General features: G+C 39.8%; 1 long non-coding RNA gene across 3 annotated transcripts; it reads left to right on the top strand.

The window, feature by feature from the left end:
* The first annotated feature begins 6841 nt into the window (after positions 1-6841).
* On the top strand, positions 6842-17797 carry LOC147558298 (uncharacterized). 3 transcript variants are annotated; one of them, XR_015234340.1, is made up of 7 exons: positions 6842-7138; positions 7377-7645; positions 7765-7831; positions 7976-8117; positions 16116-16209; positions 17095-17214; positions 17654-17797. It is a non-coding gene; the product is annotated as an uncharacterized LOC147558298 (long non-coding RNA). The 3 variants fall into 3 exon arrangements; XR_015234339.1 differs by having other exon boundaries at positions 7377-7831; positions 16139-16209; XR_015234338.1 differs by having other exon boundaries at positions 7377-7831.
* Positions 17798-19279: the final 1482 nt, after the last annotated feature.

Below are 19279 nucleotides of genomic sequence, written 5' to 3'. Positions count from 1 at the left end.
ACCCTCAACGTGAGAAGTTCATCCAAAGAATGATGAAATCGTCAAACTTCTCACAAAGACAAGATTGAAGAGATTCCTCAAAACATGAGTGCTCAGCTCATCTTATGTAAGGAATGTCTGACTTTGGTTCCGTTAAACGCCGCGCCGTAAAAGGAGGTTATAAAGGCGGATACTGGGAAGGACAGGATAGACATGAAGTTGAGTGGGAGCGCAAGAATGGATTATGTCCTCCTAACCATGTTAGGGTACAGTGTCCTCGGGCCACTTGACGAGCAACAACTGAAAATGCATGGCCGTGCTCAAATGGATTAAAAGTTAATCATTTGTTTTGACAGTTGTACTCGAGATCAAGAAAGTCTGAATGACGTGACGTATCAGATGGGATACTAAGTGACATGGGAATCGAGCATTGTACTTGTTCTAAGTCCAAGTGGGAGTCTGAAGGAGTTGAAGGAGATGTCCTTCGACCAAGGTGACAATGCGAACAATTTGTCGGATAGGACAATTGATGTGGAAGATCATCAAGTCCGATTGATTTAGGGATCGTAGAGTTGTAGCTAGAGACCAACTACGATCGTCGAATTACGAAGTAATTCGCGGCTAACTTCGATCGGATCCTGCAACGGGTTACACATAAGAGTGACAAATTGATCTAGGATATGACTAGTGGGAGTGAGATATAATCATGGGAGTGTCCCATAAACATATCTCATAGGCCTAAAAAGGAATTAGGCAAAGATAGTACAAAAAGGCCAAAAACAGGGTTTTTGGGCCTAGACCGGTTCGGGTACTTCTAGGACTCGGATTGGGCTGAATTTTGGAGGGTTAGTTGCTGATATAATAAAAATTATATCTGCCAATTTTCGTGATGTTTGGACACCTCCTACTTAGGGAATTGAGAAAATACCAATAGTTGCTATTTTCGACTATTTCCCTAAATCTTATTCTAAAGGGTGTTTTAGGAAACCTAAAAGGAGGTGGATTCTTATTAGGGTTCTATATAAACACTCTTAGGGCAGAGAATAAGGTGTGGAATTTCTCTCTAAGCTTTCTTACTCTACCACATCAAGTAGAGAGGAGAAAGTGAGCTAATTCCCATTAACTATCTATCTAGTCAAGAAGAAAGGAGTTCTTCTTTTCCAACCACCATTGGTGTGCTAGCTATACAACAAGGTGGGAGATCAAATTGATTGCTCGTGTCCCAAGTAGAGGAGCTACACTTGAAGCTCTTGGTCTTCTCATAAGCAATTGGAAAGGTTCGAGGGAAAACTAGCGAACAAGGTATTTATCTTTCTAGTTTTAATTAATGATTATCATAGGTTTATGCATGTGATCCTGGGAATACTAGTGTAGACATTAGATGTCTTAATTCCGCTATAAACACTAGTAGAAGGGTGTAAAACCCAACACAAAAATGCAGAAGGGTCTAAATATAATATGGACTAAAAATGTTCATCCGGTCGATTTCCGAAAGTTAATAGAAATGAAATCCAAGTAAATCAAACCATACAAACGCTAAAAATCTTTTCACTAGTAACCAAGACTCGAAGTGCACGTGACCAGCCAATATAAGTATCATTTCGGTTCTGAAAAGACAAGACCTCGATTACCGTCTCGATACATTTCGCTTCGACTGCTGCCTCACGGACATACACTCAAAAATCAAAGTCACTCAAGAATGGTCCACTCTATGTGTTAGTATGAATATGAAGAAAAACTCAACACATGAAAAAGAAGGACAATACTTTTGTGGACGACTGATCTCAAAGAAGGAAACAACCACTAATATGGAATGGGGAAGCTAACCAACTCTTCTCATTTGATCTACTATCTAATAATGCTTCCTAGAGGTCGATAGACACTAATGATGATGTGACTAGAACTCCTGAGAACTCAACGTCTTCAAATCTTCAAGAACCACTTCAAGGGATAAACACTCAAATAAAACTACACAAACAAAACTACACAAACACTTTTTTCTTTCATTTTTCTTTCTCTCTTTTTTTTTTTTGTTACTGACTCTGGTGATAAAACTCAAAATACATAACATACTTTCTTCACATTATTCTTTCCATGGGTAAAATTCTATTCACTTTGCTTCATGCCTTATTCCCAGGGTTCTAAATGATGAAGTTCCTATCTTCCTATAGTTGACATTGTTTTCAAGTTTCTCAGACTACAAGAGAAGGTTTGCATTCCTGATGACATCTCTAGTGGTTGTAAAATTTGAACTCGAGAGATCAACTGAGTTCTAATGAATATTGCGAGATTGAGTAGCTCTTCATTCTACTCGGAATTAACTTTGAAGAGATCACTCAAAACAAAAAGAAAGGCTCAGAATCTCACATGGGTTAAGTCTCCACTAATGATCGATTAAGTTCTCTCAGAAAAGTCAACTCTTCACCTATCTAACACTCACATGGCTACTGCACAGACAACTTCAAGACTCGAAATTCGTGGAAAAACCCTTAGCAAAAGCATAGTAGAACCAACTAGACTCTATAACTATTAACAAGCAAAAACAACTAGACTCACGTTTCCAATCCAAAAATTAAAAATTTTGAACCCTTGAATTTTTGAAATAAGGACTAAAAATTCAATCCCCATCCCCAAACTTAAACCGAACATTGTCCTCAATATTCTGAAGACTATGCAAAATAACAGGATTAGGGAAAGATGTTACCAGATTCAGAAGTCCTATGCATGGGTTGCCTCCCAGAAAGCGTTAAGTTTAACGTCTTCAGCCAGACGAAACTGATCATAGTGAATCAGTTTGGATAGACACGATCTTCGATAGGAACGTCCTCTGTATCGGTCAACATCTCTAAAAATGGTTTTAGTCGTTGTCCATTCACTTTGGACACACTACCATTTCTGTCTTCAATGTCGACTGCACCATAAGGATACACAAACTTGACCGTGAAAGGCCCCGACCATCTAGAACGGAGTTTACCAGGAAATAAATGCAAACGTGTGTTATATAATAAAACTTTCTGACCCGGTGAAAATGTTTTTCTTAAATAATTTTATCATGCAACATTTTCATCTTATGTTTATATAACCTAGCACTCTCATATGCATCATTTCTCAACTCCTCCAACTCACTGAGTTGCAACTTTCTCTCTCTACCCGCCTTGTCAAGTGAAAAATTCAATTGCTTGATAGCCCAATATGCTCTATGCTCTAACTCAACGGGTAAGTGGCATGCTCTGCCATACACTAGTCTATATGGAGACATTCCAATAGGGGTCTTAAACGCTGTACGGTAGGCCCATAGTGCATCGGTTAGTCGTAAAGACCAATCCTTCCTATTGGTGTTAACCGGTTTCTCCAGAATGCGTTTAATCTCCCTATTCGACACCTCGACTTGACCACTAGTCTGTGGATGATATGGGGTAGACACTTTATGGGTAATACCATATTTACTCATTAAAAGCTCAAATTGCCTATTACAAAAGTGTGTGCCCCCGTCACTAATAATTGCCCGCGGTGTACCAAAACGTGAAAGTATGTTTTCCTTCAAGAAAGTGATCACAACTTTGTGATCATTCGTTTTGCAAGCAACCGCCTCTATCCACTTAGACACATAGTCAACTGCCACTAGGATGTACAGATTTCCAAATGAATTTGGGAAGGGACCCATGAAATCGATGCCCCACACATCGAAGACTTCAACTACCAAAATAGGATTATGGGGCATCATGTTCCTACGTGAAATGCTTCCCAACTTTTGGCATCGTTCACATGCCAAACAATATGCATGGGTATCTTTAAATATAGACGGCCAGTAAAAACCACATTGTAGAATTTTGACAGCCGTCTTTTTACTACTAAAATGCCCTCCACATGCATGATCATGACAAAAGGAAATGATTTTCGATTGTTCCTCATCAGGAACACATCTCCTAATGATCTGGTCGGGACAATACTTAAATAAGTATGGGTCGTCCTAGAAGAACCGTTTCACCTCAGATAAAAATTTATCACGATGTTGCTTGGTCCAGTGTTTGGGTATTTGACCAGTAGCAAGATAGTTTACTATATCAGCAAACCAAGGTAATCGGGAGACACTAAAGAGTTGCTCATCAGGAAAGCTCTCTCTCATGGGTAACTTGTCTTTGACAGACTCGACTACAAATCTAGACAAGTGGTCTGCTACTAAATTTTTGGAACCCTTTTTGTCCCGAATTTCTATGTCAAATTCCTGTAGCAGCAGTATCCATCTAATCAGCCTAGGTTTTGCATCCTTTTTAGAAAGGAGATATTTTAATGCAGCATGATCAGAGAATATAATGACCTTAGACCCAACGAGATATGATCTGAACTTCTCTAGGGCATACACTATAGCTAACAACTCTTTTTCAGTGGTAGAGTAGTTTAGCTGTGCATCGTTCAACGTCTTACTGGCATAGTATATAACGTGAAGAAGTTTATTCTCACGTTGACCTAACACGACTCCAATGGCATAATCAGATGCATCACACATGATCTCAAATGGAGTACTCCAGTTGGGAGGTTGAACAATAGGGGCGGAAGTAAGCATAAGTTTAAGTTTTTCAAAGGCTTCTAAGCAAGGACCATCAAAGACAAATTTGTTCTCTTTTGCCAAAAGATTACAAAGAGGTCTAGATATCTTGCTGAAATCTTTAATAAACCGTCGATAAAATCCAGCATGTCCTAAGAACGATCGAATATCTTTGACTGTTTTAGGGACTGGGAGGCTTTTATCAACTCAACTTTTGCTTTATTTACTTCAATGCCCTTTTCAGAAATGACATGCCCTAAGACTATTCCTGAGCGAACCATAAAGTGACATTTCTCCCAATTGAGAACTAGGTTCTTCTCTTTGCATCGAACTACCACAAGTGTGAGGTGATGTAGACACTGATCGAATGATGAGCCAAAGACTGAAAAATCATCCATAAAGACCTCAAGAAACCTTTCTACCATATTTGAAAATATGCTCATCATACATCGTTGAAAAGTGGCGGGTGCATTACACAACCCAAAAGGCATCCGACGATAAGCATAAGTTCCAAATGGACAGGTAAAAGTGGTTTTCTCTTGATCTTCAGGGGCTATATGGATCTGATTATAGCCAGAATAGCCATCTAAGAAACAGTAGTAGCTATGCCCAGCTAGTCTCTCTAACATCTGATCAGTGAAAGGAAGAGGAAAATGGTCTTTCCTCGTGACCATGTTCAATTTCCTGTAGTCAACACAAACACGCCACCCAGTGGTCATCCTGGTGGGTATTAACTCATTTGACTCGTTCTTGACTACAGTAATGCCTGATTTTTTGGGTACAGTTTGAACATGACTGACCCAAGTACTATCTGAAATAGGGTATATGATACCCGTGCCTAATAATTTCAGGACTTCAGCTCTAACAACCTCCTTCATGTGAGGGTTAAGTCTACGTTGCATTTCCCTTGACGGTTTAGCATCTTCCTCTAGGTAGATATGGTGCATGCAAACAGAAGGACTTATACCCTTTAAATCAGCTATTGACCACCCTAAGGCCTCTTTGTGGTTTCTAAGGACATCTAGCAGTCTACTCTCCTGTTCTTTTTCTAACTCAGAAGCAATAATGACAGGTAGAGTTTTAGACGGGACTAGAAACGAATACTTTAAGTTGTCAAGCAAGGGTTTCAATTCTAAGGAAGGTGGTTTTTCTGTGGATGTAGACAACTCTGGGATAGGACCACTGGACTCATTGGTAGATGATAGTTGATTTGTCTCTAAGGTTGGCGAGTCAATTGGCTTTGACAAAATGAGGGGTTCAACTTTCGCTTTCCACTTATCAGTATCCAGTAATGGGGTAGAATCCAGCAAAGCATTTACCTCATTGATACTTCCCTCCTCATCAAAGTCTAAGCCAAAATGAGCCAACAGTGTTTCTAAGGGATCCTCGGATAAAGTTTCAGGTAAAGAATCCTGAACGAACATGTCTATCAGATTCAACTCGCTAAAATCATCAACATCATCTGGAAAAAGTCCAGCTTTATAGATGTTCATCTCTACAGTCATGTTTCCAAAAGACAATCTTAAGAGTCCACTCCTACAGTATATGACAGCATCAAATGTAGCTAAGAATGGTCGTCCTAAAATGACGGGAATTTGACTTTAGGTATCACGAACTGGGTCGGTATCCAAGATGATGAAATCTACAGGAAAGATGAATTCACCAACTTTTATCAAAACATCTTCCACTATTCCACGTGGTCGCCTAATAGACCGAACCACCAACTGGAGAGCTACAGGAGTGGGTTTTATTTCTCCTAAACCTAACTATAAGTACACCGAGTAAGGAAGAAGGTTAACACTAGCACCTAGATCTAATAATGCTCGTTCGATCTCATGTTCCCCTATGGTGCATGGTAATATAGGACTTCCTGGGTCTTTGTACTTAGATGGAAGGGTTTGTTGGATAATAGAGCTCACTTGATTAGTCAAGAAGACTTTCTTATGCACGTTCATCTTACGCTTTCTAGTACATATGTCTTTAAGGAACTTAGCGTAAGCTGGGATCTGTTTAATAACATCTAATAATGGAATCGCTACAAAAATGGGCTTTATTGCCGACGGCTTAAACCAAAACCGTCAGAACAAATGTTATAGCCGACGGTTTTTAGTGGATTCCGTCGGGAGAAGTAGACAAATGTCGACGCCTTACCAAAATACCGTCGGCAGATACCAGCACGGTAACAACCTGGTCTTTCGCTTCGCCTACGGGTGGGCCGACGGAGCTAAAAACCGTAGGCAGTTGAACCTGAGACGACGGTTTATTACTTTCCGTCGGCGACAAATGGGCGCCAAAATTTTTGGGAAGAAATTTTCGCGGCAATGCGAAAATAATACCGCGAAATTTATTGTGCCGACGGAAAGAATTTCAGTTTCCGTCGGGGGTGTGAAATATTTTCCCAGTTTCTATTTTCAATTGAGACCTCTGCCGACGAATTTCTGTTCTTCGTCGGCGCAAGATCTCTTATGCCCTAGACATAACTTTTTTTTTACATTTCGCCTTTCCACTTTCTTTCATCTCTTGTTTTCTTATTTCTTCCATCGCCTGTTTCCTCAATCTCTCTCCATCACAAACCGTCCAGTTTCTTGATGTTGAAGACGATGAATCAATCAGGTAAATAGATTGACGACGATGAATCAATCGTGTTCTAATTTCTTCTTGTTTTACATTATCTTATCTTCCTTTTTCTATACTTTTTTTTGTGTAGTTAGGTTGTGAACTTATCTCCTTCATCTACATTAGGTTTGATTATCTTCGATTTAGGTTATATTTGATCATCGTCATCATCAGATTATCTTCGAATTAGGTCAGTAGTTAAGTTTGTGTATTTTTTTCTTTGACTTGCTAACAGGTTAAATAATAGAGATGAAGAAAAATCGAAGATTTCTGAACACTTTAATGGAGGAATTGCTGGAGGAACATACACAGAAGATGACTTCCATCTTCCAAACTTTATGGTGGTGGTTCATCAAGCAAGGGTTACCCTTGAGAGAGGATCCCTCTCTCTTCTTTCTCCATCAACCATTTTCAATGAAGTTTGTGTATTTTGAAATTCTATGTTTTGAAACTGTTGGTAGTAGAACAATGCAATTTCTAGGGTTTCCTTTTCTATATACTGAGGTTATATACTCTAAAATTCTAGGTTTTATCTTCAATATCACCAGAGTTCACAGGAAACATTACAATAAAGTAAAGAAGCGAACAATATGATCCGATTTTTCTCTGAATTCTTCTTGCAGGGATTCGTCGGCTGGTGGTTCTTCACGTTGCTCGCAGTTGTTAGGTTCAATGTTATGCTTTCTTGAGGTACTATAGTTTTTATCTTTGATGAGAACATTTTCTTTTGTGTGGATTTTTTCTTAGCTGTAGGTATTTATTTTGTCGGAGGACTCGAATTGTTCGTTTTTTCATCGTTTATCTTCTATTCATATCTAACATAACTAAGTGCAGTTATTCTTAGATATGTTACTTATGGGAGGTGTTGTGATTACCATTTGGATGAGATTATATTTTTAGTTTGTGAGTTTGGGTAGCAAAGAAAACAAAGTTATACATCCTCGATCGAGCTCTTTTGGACGCTTTCATCTGTAAGGTATGGTTGTTTATACATTTTATACCCATCTCCTTTTTTTTTCTCTTTCCTTTATCCGAAATTCGCGATATATTTATGAGATGGCCTGATAGGGAGAAAACTCTAGTCGTGCTATAGCCTACCCATATTGAAGGATATGATGCCTAAAGTCTGAAGGAATGGTATCCTTCCGAAGGAGTGTCCTTCGACCAAGGATGCAATGCGTGCAATTTGGCTATTAGGATCTTAATGACCTTATTCGGAAGATCATTAGTCCGGTCCAATTAGGGGTCGTAATGCTTAGCTAGAAGCCAACTACGATCGTCGAATCAAGAGTTGATTCGCGGCTAACATAGACCGGATCCTACAAGGGTTACACAACAGAGTAATGATTTGAATGGAGAGAATTGACTAGATGGATAATGGCAAATAAGTGGATTGGATCCGTTATTGGTAAGTCCTGAAAGATTCGAAGAAGTCCGAAGAGATAAACATGTCCGGGCCCAAAAGGGTGGCCCGGAATGGCTTTAGGGAGGCCGGCCATGTGATGGCCGGCTAGGCCCTAAGTGGGCCGACCAAGGAAGCCCATAAAGGGCTATGTTGGCCGGCCAACTTAAGTGACCCAATGGAGGGTATTTTGGGTGTTGCCTAATAATTAGGTTTATGGAATCCTAGTCTGAGTCTAATACCTCTTCTAGGGATTTCTATATATACCTAATTATACAACCTAAAGAGAGAGGCAATTTTAGAAGAGAAATTCCCAAGAGACTGAGTGTCTGAAAGAGTTTCAGAATATACATCTCAGAGAGAGAGAGAGAAAAGGAGTTTTCTCAAGTATCTAGTCAAGAAGAAGGAGTTCTTCATCTCAACCTTCAAGAAGGTCCTAGCTGACTGAAAGGAGGGAGTTCAAGTCATTATTCGGTGTCTCAAGTAGAGGAGCTACACTTGGAGCTCTTATCTTCCGAATACTGATCGGAATTTAGTTCGTGGGAAAGCGATTAAGAGGTAATCATCTTTCCAATCTAGTTCATTGGTATGTTCATGTATAGATCCTGGAAATAGTGTTAAACATATAATGTTTGAGATTCCTCTACCAACACAAGTCAATTAGGTGTATGAGATACACTAGGTTATTCCCCTACAGTGGCATCACGAGCCGCTTGCATGAACTATCTTTGACTAGACGAATTAGATTCATACTTGAACAACTAGATATTAGTGTTTTGATGTTTGAATAGAGATTTAAACATAAGTTTGATGAGATCAAATTAGGGTTTTGGATGAGATTCATGACCTAAAAACACTAGAAACATTGTTTTATGAAAAGTGTTTTCATAAACAAGCTTTAGGGTATTGGAATTTTGATAAAAATCATCAAAACCATGAAGATTGGTTGATGAATTGATCAAAAACATTACCTAACAGCAGCTGGAACAAAGAAAAAGAAAAGAAAAATCAGTTGGAACGTTTGGATTTCCAAAAGGTTTGGAAACCCTACTGGCCGGACCGGCCAGGACGCGTCCAGGACGTGTCCGGGCCGGACCAGCACGTCTCGGACAGACAGTCCGAGACAGATAGGGACACGGACTGGAAATCCCAGTCCGTGAAGGACCGGGAATCCTAGTCCAACACGGACTAGGAGTCCGAGACTCTCGGGTCTCGGACATCCCAGAGCGTCTAGGACGCGTCTGGGATATCCCAGTCCAACACGTACTAGGAGTCCGAGACTCTCGGGTCTCGGACGTCCCAGCGCGTGGAAGACGCGTCTTGGACATCCCAGTCCGAGACGGAATAGGATTCCGAGACATGAGCGTCTCGGATATCCCTGACGCGTCTGGGACGCGCTCGAGGGAACCTATTTAGAGTCTCGGTCTAGGACCGAGACACTGGACGAGTGTCCGGACGCATCCAGGATGTGTCTGGAGCAACCAGAAGCATCTCGGATGCGACTGGAAGCTTCCAGACGCAACTGGGATGCGACCGGAGCATCCAGAAGCGTCTAGGACGCGTCTGGACGCGTCCAGAAGGCATCCCAGATAGGATGGCCTCGCCGTCTGTGCACAGAAGCGTCTGGGACGCGACTGTGGAGCACGGACGGGTGCATCTCGAACCGAACATCCGAGATGGCACATGTGCTGTCCCAAGGCCAGACACGTCTGGGACGCGTCTGGGAGTTCCAACAGCTCTCGGATTGAGCACCCGAGAGGGATGTCAGGCGACCGGATGGTCAGAACGCGACCAGGACGCATCCTAGACATCTCACCCGAGATGTCTATGGTCTGTCCTAGGACAGAAGCGTCTAGCTGGGCTAGGACGCATCTGCCCGAGAGACAAAGCACGGCAGGAAGGTGCTGTCTCTAGGACCGGACCTTGACCAGGCTGAGTCAAGAGTTGACCCGAGACCAGTCAAGGGACTTTGACCAGGGATGACTCAGATCTTTTTGAGTGAGACTCAAGGGCTTTTTGGGCCATGATCTGAAAGGGAGTTTTTCAGACTCTTCTCCCGGTTCCGAGCATAATTTTTCCGACATAGACCCGGGTTAGAAGAGAACCCGAACGGAGTTTTTCCTTATATTGATTTTGGAAACAATTAAGGAAGAAACATAATGTGCTTCTAGTTTGAGTATTGAGAATACGAAACTTTAGAAACATAAGACATAGAGATGTCACAAATTCCCACGAATAGCTATACGATAGCAAAACCTAGAAACGAATCTAGGATACATACTTTATTTATTATGATTGTCATATTTTGTATGTATGGATGTATGTGATTGCGTAGAATAGTATACCTTTAGATAGGATTATCGTTTCTTGTTCTAAGCGCAAGGAGTTGTGCCCAAATAATACTTAGAGTATAGGGTCTTAGAATCTATTGACGAACTGAATGATGAGATCATGGTTCAAGTGGGAGTAGTCAATAGAGGTTCTTGGATATGGATCCAATCGAACCATAGGCGAACAAGAAATAAACTTAAAAGATGGGATCTTTTAAGGGGTAATACTAAGATTTAATAAATCATTACGCAAACCCACATAAACTTTTACGTAATAAATCATGAATGGTTATGCAAGAGTTCACAGTAACGCAACTTGATAAATTACGTAATAAGTCCCAAAAAGAATTTTGAGTAAAGCCTACCCAGATTAAGACACCTGTTGAGCCCTTGTTCATCGATGGTGGGTCATGCCAAAGCAGGGTGCCATCTTTTACCTCGGGACAATACGGGTAGATCTATGAAGAGGTCTACATGTCTAAATGGTTATTCTCAAACGAGTCAGCAAAAGGGTTTTGGACTTCGAGGCTAAAGGACGATTTAATGTTTAAATCGTTAACCAAGAGTCATATGAGATATGATCAGTAAGGAGTTACTCACCCAGGACGACGAATTAAGGGCAGTGCCAAAGTACGCTTAATTTCGAAGGAATGGGATCTTGGAATTATATTATTCTAAGGGGACAACAAAAGTAGAATAATATAGGCAAATTAAGAAAATTGCCAGGATAACAAGTTTAATCACTTTCGCATTTCTTACATGTAGTTTAATTATGACAACAAAAGACTCAAGCAGCATACGCTGGCTTCTGGAAAAAGAAAAGTTGAATGGTGACAACTTTATGGTATGGGAAAGGAATCTAGGACTTGTCCTAAGATCCGAACATAAGGCAAACGTGTTAGACACACCTATTCCTGTTCTCAATGAAGATTCGACTGAACAAGAAAGGGAGCAAGAAAGGAACATTCGGAAGAGGTCCGAACCCATAACATGCCTCATGTTGGCAACCATGGAACCTAATCTTCAGGATAAGTTCATAGAAATGGATGCCTACACCATGATTCGACAACTTAGGAATTTGTTCCAAAAGAAGTCAAGAATGGAGAGGTATGAGATTTCAAGGACGATATTGGATATGCGTCTTGAAAAGGGAAAGCCTGTAGGGCCACACGTTTTCAAAATGATTAGTCTTTTTGAAAAACTAAATCGACTGGGAGTCGACAATGGCCGAGATTTTGCCACTGATATTATTTTGCATTCACTTCATAGTGGGTTTAATCAATTTAGAATGCACTATAATATGAATGGCTGGGACAAATCTCTAGAAGAACTACACGCTATGCTCCAAACAGCCGAAGAGAACATTGTAATAGCTGAACCTAAGAAAGAAGTTCTAATGGTTCATAAAGAAAGGGGATTTAAGAAGGACGGGAAGCAGAAATTCAAAAGGAAGAAAACGGGTAAAGTGAAAGGCAAAGAAGTTGCCATGAACAAAAGTACCCATTCTGATTCCAAGTGTTTCTATTGCGATGGCACGGGCCATTGGAAAAGAAACTGTCCAAAATTCCTGGAAGACAGAAAGAACGGAGCTGGGAGTTCCGGTCAAGGTAAAAATTATTAAAAGTTATTCAATTAAATACACATTCCTCGAGGTATGGGATACCTAAAAGACTCTTATCATTATGAATGACAGGAGCAAGAGGGAGCTGAGTATTTATTGAAGAGGAGATGAACCTGTCGAAAGCTGAGAAGGCAAGAGTTGCTGGAAAAGCTCAAGAAGGATCATAGACTCGATAGGCAATACTTTAAAGTAGTTTTAGTATTTCTTTTTCTTTTTAGAACAATGACTCTGTAATGAGATTATGGGAATGAATAAAATATGAGATATTTTATGATGTTCTTAAAAGAGCCTATCTAACTTTTAAGTAATTTTAACGGATGATCCGACTTAGTCATTCTAAATCTTGTAAGAGTACAAGAGTTCAGTTAATCGTAGAAAATAATGTTAGACATGAAAGTCTGCGATTAGTGTGATTAGAATGGACGTAAGACTTGATTGTGGAGAAGTTTTGGAAACAAATCCTAAATCGAGAAGTGGGTCTGGATGACTAAAGAATATGATGAGATCATAAGTTCGATAGTCATCGGTCTTCCAAAACACAAAGTCTAATACGTATCTGCCAAACCACTAAAAACCTAAAAAGCTATAGTGAATAATTGAGTCCATCTGGATATGGATATTATTTAGAAGGAGTTCTAAAATTGTCAATTATTCTAATGTCTAAAGCGTGTTAGACATAAGTTCTTCAAGAAGAAGAACGGGGTTTTCTCGCCAATCATCGGAACACTCGATGGTGTCTTCATTAAAAGGAGGGTCCTTCTAAGAAGACAAGTGGGAGGAAAAATCGAATGAGATTCGATAAAGAGCAACAAGAGGAAGTAAGGAGTTACTTGCCTCAAAACAAAAGAGAGTAAGAGTTACTCGGCTTAAAACGAAAGAGAGTAAGAGTTACTCAGCTTACGTGACAAGGGATGTCGACTTGAATGGTTCAAAGGGACGATCGCCTGGAAACTTCTTAAGGAGTTAAGAAGGTTGCTCAAAAACCCCAAGGAATCTTTAGAAGATTCAAAAGAACTATAGCAGAAACCACTCTGAAATTGGATGGGAAATCCAAAGAGATAAGAGTAAGAATGGTTAAATCTTGTGAGACAAGAAGGTAAGTGGGAGTGAAACAAGAGTTGTTTCAGGTCCTGTATGTGGGAGACATACAAGAAAGGACAATAAGACGAGGGTGAATTAACAATGGGCATCAAAAGTCTATGGAGATAAACCAGATGATGATAAAGACTCGTTCAAAAGGAGTTTTGAACAGGTCTGAATAAGAAGATCTCTTGGAGAGAAATTCTACCCAACTCCCGTGATAAACACGGGAGAGACACTTATGTTAGAAAACATAAGAACGATCATGAGATGATTGTTGTTTACCCGAACATCTATAAGTACTTGGAGTACGAAAGGATGTCGTCGCCCATACAAGATAGAAGATTGAAGAAAGTCATAAAAGTAATCTTCCGAAAATAAAGATAGGAATCTTTTAGGAAGGGCTAACAGATGGGAAAGAGTTTTCCATGCTGGGAGTCGTTACTTAACTCTACTAGATAAGAAAGTAAAATTAGAACTTGGGAAGTACTAATTTCAGTGGGAGAGGAAACTGATATTGTCATAACAGCTTACGAAGAGTTCGAAAGCAAGATAATAACAAAGCGAAGTGAAAAGGAAACTAAACTGTCACCTTAGAACGATCATGAAATGCTCGAGTCTAAGGAATTAGGATCCAGGAGGAGAATCCTAAGAAGACTTGTAAAATTGAGAACGTGAAGGAGTTCACGCAGGTGCTCAAATTTTACAGACTCTTGTTATCCGAAATAAACTGGGTTTATTTCGTCATCTAAATTGTGGTTTAGAATTTAGACGACAGTCCAAAAGGATGGAGTGTTCCAGGTAGGTTTATTAGATACGTGATCTAATGAAAGAAACCCTACTAAGTGAACATGGAAGCACATCATCCTACTATCCCTAGTCCAGGTCATTAGTTGGACAATAATGACTTAGGAAGACTAGCATGAGTGATTGACAAGATAGCGCTGTTTCTTGGGCTATGGGAATAGGAGTATTCAAAGGTCAACTTCATGGGTGTATAGTTGATACACTGGAAACCCGCCGAATGAGAGTACTTCAAGAGTTGAAGTTACAAGATGTCATAACTCTCATTTAAGCAAATTGGAGAGATTCCTCAAAACATGAGTACTCACTCAGTTTATGGAAGGAATGTCGAACTTTGGTACCGTCAAACGCCATCCGTAAAAAGTGGTTATAAAAGCGGCATACTGGGGGAGACAGGATAGACATGAAATTAAGTGGGAGTACAAGAATGGATTATGTTTTCCTGAGTAAAATCAGGATAAAGTATCTCCAGGCCACTTGATGAGAAACAACTGAAAAATGCATGGCCGTGCTCAAACGGATTAAGAGTTAATCGTTTGGATTGGAAGTTGTTCTCGGGATCAAGAGAGTCTGATGAATATGACAGATCAGATGAGATACGATAAAACATGGGAATCGAGCATTGCACTTGTTCTAAGTACAAGTGGGAGACTGAAGGATATGATGCCTAAAGTCTGAAGGAATGGTATCCTTCCGAAGGAGTGTCCTTCGACCAAGGATGCAATGCGTGCAATTTGGCTATTAGGATCTTAATGACCTTATTCGGAAGATCATTAGTCCGGTCCAATTAAGGGTCGTAATGCTTAGCTAGAAGCCAACTACAATCGTCGAATCAAGAGTTAATTCGCGGCTAACATAGACCGGATCCTACAAGGGTTACACAACAGAGTAATGATTTGAACGGAGAGAATTGACTAGATATATAATGGCAAATAAGTGGATTGGATCCGTTATTGGTAAGTCCTGAAAGATTCGGAGAAGTCCGAAGAGATAAACATGTCCGGGCCCAAAAGGGAGGCCCGGAATGGCTTTAGGGAGGCCGGCCATGTGATGGCCGGCTAGGCCCTAAGTGGGCCGGCCAAGGAAGCCCATAAAGGGCTATGTTGGCCGGCCAACTTAAGTGACCCAATGGAGGGTATTTTGGGTGTTGCCTAATAATTAGGTTTATGGAATCCTAGTCTGAGTCTAATACCTCTTCTAGGGATTTCTATATATACCTTAATTATACAACCTAAAGAGAGAGGCAATTTCAGAAGAGAAATTCCCAAGAGACTGAGTGTCTGAAAAAGTTTCAGAATATACATCTCAGAGAGAGAGAGAGAAAAGGAGTTTTCTCAAGTATCTAGTCAAGAAGAAGGAGTTCTTCATCTCAACCTTCAAGAAGGTCCTAGCTGACTGAAAGGAGGAAGTTCAAGTCATTATTCGGTGTCTCAAGTAGAGGAGCTACACTTGGAGCTCTTATCTTCCGAATACTGATCGGAATTTAGTTCGTGGGAAAGCGATTAAGAGGTAATCATCTTTCCAATCTAGTTCATTGGTATGTTCATGTATAGATCCTGGAAATAGTGTTAAACATATGATGTTTGAGATTCCGCTACCAACACTAGTCAATTAGGTGTATGAGATACACTAGGTTATTTCCCTACACATATGTCAATCGATTCAAAATTGCAAAAATCTATAGTTGTTTTTGAGAAAATTACTCATATTATTTTTGTTTGGATTACTTATCGGCAGTTTTTGTTCTTTGGTTAAGCTAGAGAGGGAGCTTCTGAGTTTGTGTTTTTTGGGGAAATCAAGAAATTGCAAAAATCTATAGCTTATCTTACAGGTAATATTCCCAACTTTGTTTGTTTTTCATTTACTTACTAGCTTGGTCTGTGTTTGAAATATGTATCATGTTTTAGCATAACCATGTATTATTCAGACATGGTACTAACTTCATTGAATATCATGGATTCATGAGTACTTATTCTACTATATATTGTTAGATGGCTTGATTACAAAATAACAATATCGTTTTACACATTTTGTTCCCATCATTACCAAGAGATATAGTGCAAATTGAAGGTTGAATTTGATGTTTTCATCTTATTTGGAGGTTAGTGATATGTGCCCTTTGTTTGTTTCGGTTGTTCTTTGTTGTTTTTTCTGAATTTCTTCATGTTTTAGAGTCTAATTAGAAGCGGGTCTTGTTGGAGATGGAGTTGAGTTTTTGAATTTTATGTCACTTCTCTCCTAAATACACAAAAAGTTGTTCAGCTTTCGTTGTTTCTTCTCTTGTGTTGGTAGCTTGTCATTATTCATTTCTTCTCGTGTATTTCCATTTAGTCTTCATAATTTATAGACAGAAGCTCTGATGTTAGTCTGGCAGAAAGTGATGTCTGCAAAGTTGTACGGTTATTTGTTACAAATCTTTGCCATAAGAGATGGATACTTCCATGGTGTATGAGCCAATTTCTGAAGATTTAAGTGGTCACCGTGGCTTGGTGTCAAGCTATATCTTTGGAATTATTTTGTTCAACGTTCATCGTTGCCTTTTATCTACAATTATAACTTTTTCAATGGGTTTTGATCCTCATCCTATTGTTTATTCTAAATTCCAAACTTGTCAATTTCTAATTGAATTTGAGAAGTCATTATGATTTTTCGGGTTCCACTTTTCCTTTGGTTTTCTTGTAAGTGGTTCTAAGTTATTTATGATTTTTCTTTTCAGGTTTCAAGCCTTGCTTCTGAGGTGTCTAAGATCAGCAACTACAAAGTTTCCTAGGCTATTAATTTTGCTTGCTGTAGCGTGTGTCGTTTCTCGTCAGGTTTCATATTCTTCAAAATTCAGGTAGACTACAATCTTGTACACTGATTTTCTACATATAATTTTCAGTCATATGACTAGGAAGTCATAATAATGGCATGTTATCTCCCTTAAATCCCACCATTAAATGTACTGATGACATATGACACCCTAGGATATAGAGATTTAAAAGGTAATCCTTGGCCAATGAAGCCTCTGCAGTTTAGGCTAGTATGGTATATGAAAATTAATGCGTTGTCCCTTGATGGCTTGTGTTGGATCACATGTAATATAGATCTGCGATCACATATGGAGATTCACTTGTTTGTCACGGTTTCAACATCAACATGCTTTTTTTCTTCTTCATGAATCTTCAACCCATTTGTATGGTTTAACTTCTAAATTTTTTGATTGGAATGACTTTAAATCGAATTCAAGTATAAACTTCCAACAACTAAGACATGTGTTATATCTTCTTTTGTAGGGACTGAGATTGCTGACAAAGAAATAAATTTTGAAGAGCGGAGATTTATATACAAATGATGTTGTTGTTGGTAGTAATATATAGTTTACGTTTGTAAAATGTTCAAAATTTGACAAATTTATCTATAGATTTATGTTTTATAAATTTGTTTCGAAGTCAATGTTATGATGAAACAGAAGGTTATTATTGTTCAATATACTGCTGCAGTTTAAACACCTAAACACCAGCTACGGCAACAGCGGGTCAAAAAATATTTTTTTTGTAATTTTGATAAATATTGCCGGCGGTAATTATTTCTAATGCATTGTCATCACAATGTGATTCCTAGGAAAGTAACCGGATATTGTCGACGGAGTGGGAATTCAGGAGAGCGTCGGCACTACCACTCCCGACGGTAGGTTGTCGTCGGCAGATTCGTCGGCAATAGTATCCCCGACTCTCATATAGCCGACATTTTCTGAGCCGTCAGTAGTCACTTTTGCCGACGGTTTTTGTTTGTTGCCGACGGTTTTATGCCGTCGGTAATAACCTTGATTTTTGTAGTGAATGTTAATACTAACCTGTTTGAACATTTCCATTATCTCCTCAAACTGAGACTTCTTCTTAGGTTCTACCAAACGCTGAGGATAAGGGGCTCTAGGTACATATGGCTCAGGCACAATGGGTAGGTTTTCAAACTCAGGAGCCTTCACAGGCTCCTTACTAGGGGTACTAGTTGGTAAGGTTGGTGGTTCAGAGTTTGGTTCATTATCTTCTGGAACTCCTACCTTATTGTCAATTTCCCTACCACTTCTAAGGGTGGTTACTGCATTGGCCTGGTCCATCGATTGTTTACCCTTCGGGTTTGGCTCTGGTTGACTAGGAAATATACCCTGTTCTCTCTGCCTAAGGGCTTCTGTAAGTTGACCTACCTCGGTTCGTAGACTAGATATAATCTGGTTGGTCTGTTGTGCAAACTTCATTTGGGCCTTAGCTAGCTGCTTCATGGTTTCCTCTGAAGACTCCTTGTTCTGAGAAGGATATTGGGTACTAGATTGACCCTCGTTTTGAGCATAAAGATTCTTAGATGCATTAAATCCAGGAGGGTTCATTGAAATACTAATCTGACCCTGACCCTTTGACCAAGAAAAATTGGGGTGATTTCTCCAACCCGGATTATAAGTGTTCGAATAAGGGTCATATTTCTGACGGTTATCTTGCCTAGAGTTTTGATAAAGAGCATTAGCATGCTCTTTTTCGTCAGAAACAAAGAATAAGGTACACTTATTTCCAGTATGAGATGGGTCTCCACAGAGCGAGCACGGATAAGATAGATGGATTCATTTCCAACACTCATGGCTTGAGTGGGATCCTCCCTGAATGCTTTAGGCTGACCAAGTTCTAGGGCTTCTATCCTTCTCGTCATGGCGGCGAGTTTAAGATCCGACTCATCAATTCTATAGATGCCACCTTTATTCGGAGTAAGATTAGCCCTAGTAGGAGGTCCTCTAGAAGTTTCCCATTGCTGGGATTTCTCAGCCAACTCTTCTAGAAATGCCATACACTCATCGGCGGTTTTACTGATAAACCCGCCACTACAGAATGATTATACCATGGATGTAGTTGGGTAATCTAGTCCGTCATAGA

The sequence above is a fragment of the Eschscholzia californica genome, unplaced genomic scaffold (assembly GCF_041429995.1).
Source record: "Eschscholzia californica isolate CP2 unplaced genomic scaffold, dmEscCali1.0.p SCAF_2, whole genome shotgun sequence".
Taxonomy (NCBI): domain Eukaryota; kingdom Viridiplantae; phylum Streptophyta; class Magnoliopsida; order Ranunculales; family Papaveraceae; genus Eschscholzia; species Eschscholzia californica.
This window is presented reverse-complemented; position numbering and strand designations above follow the sequence as displayed.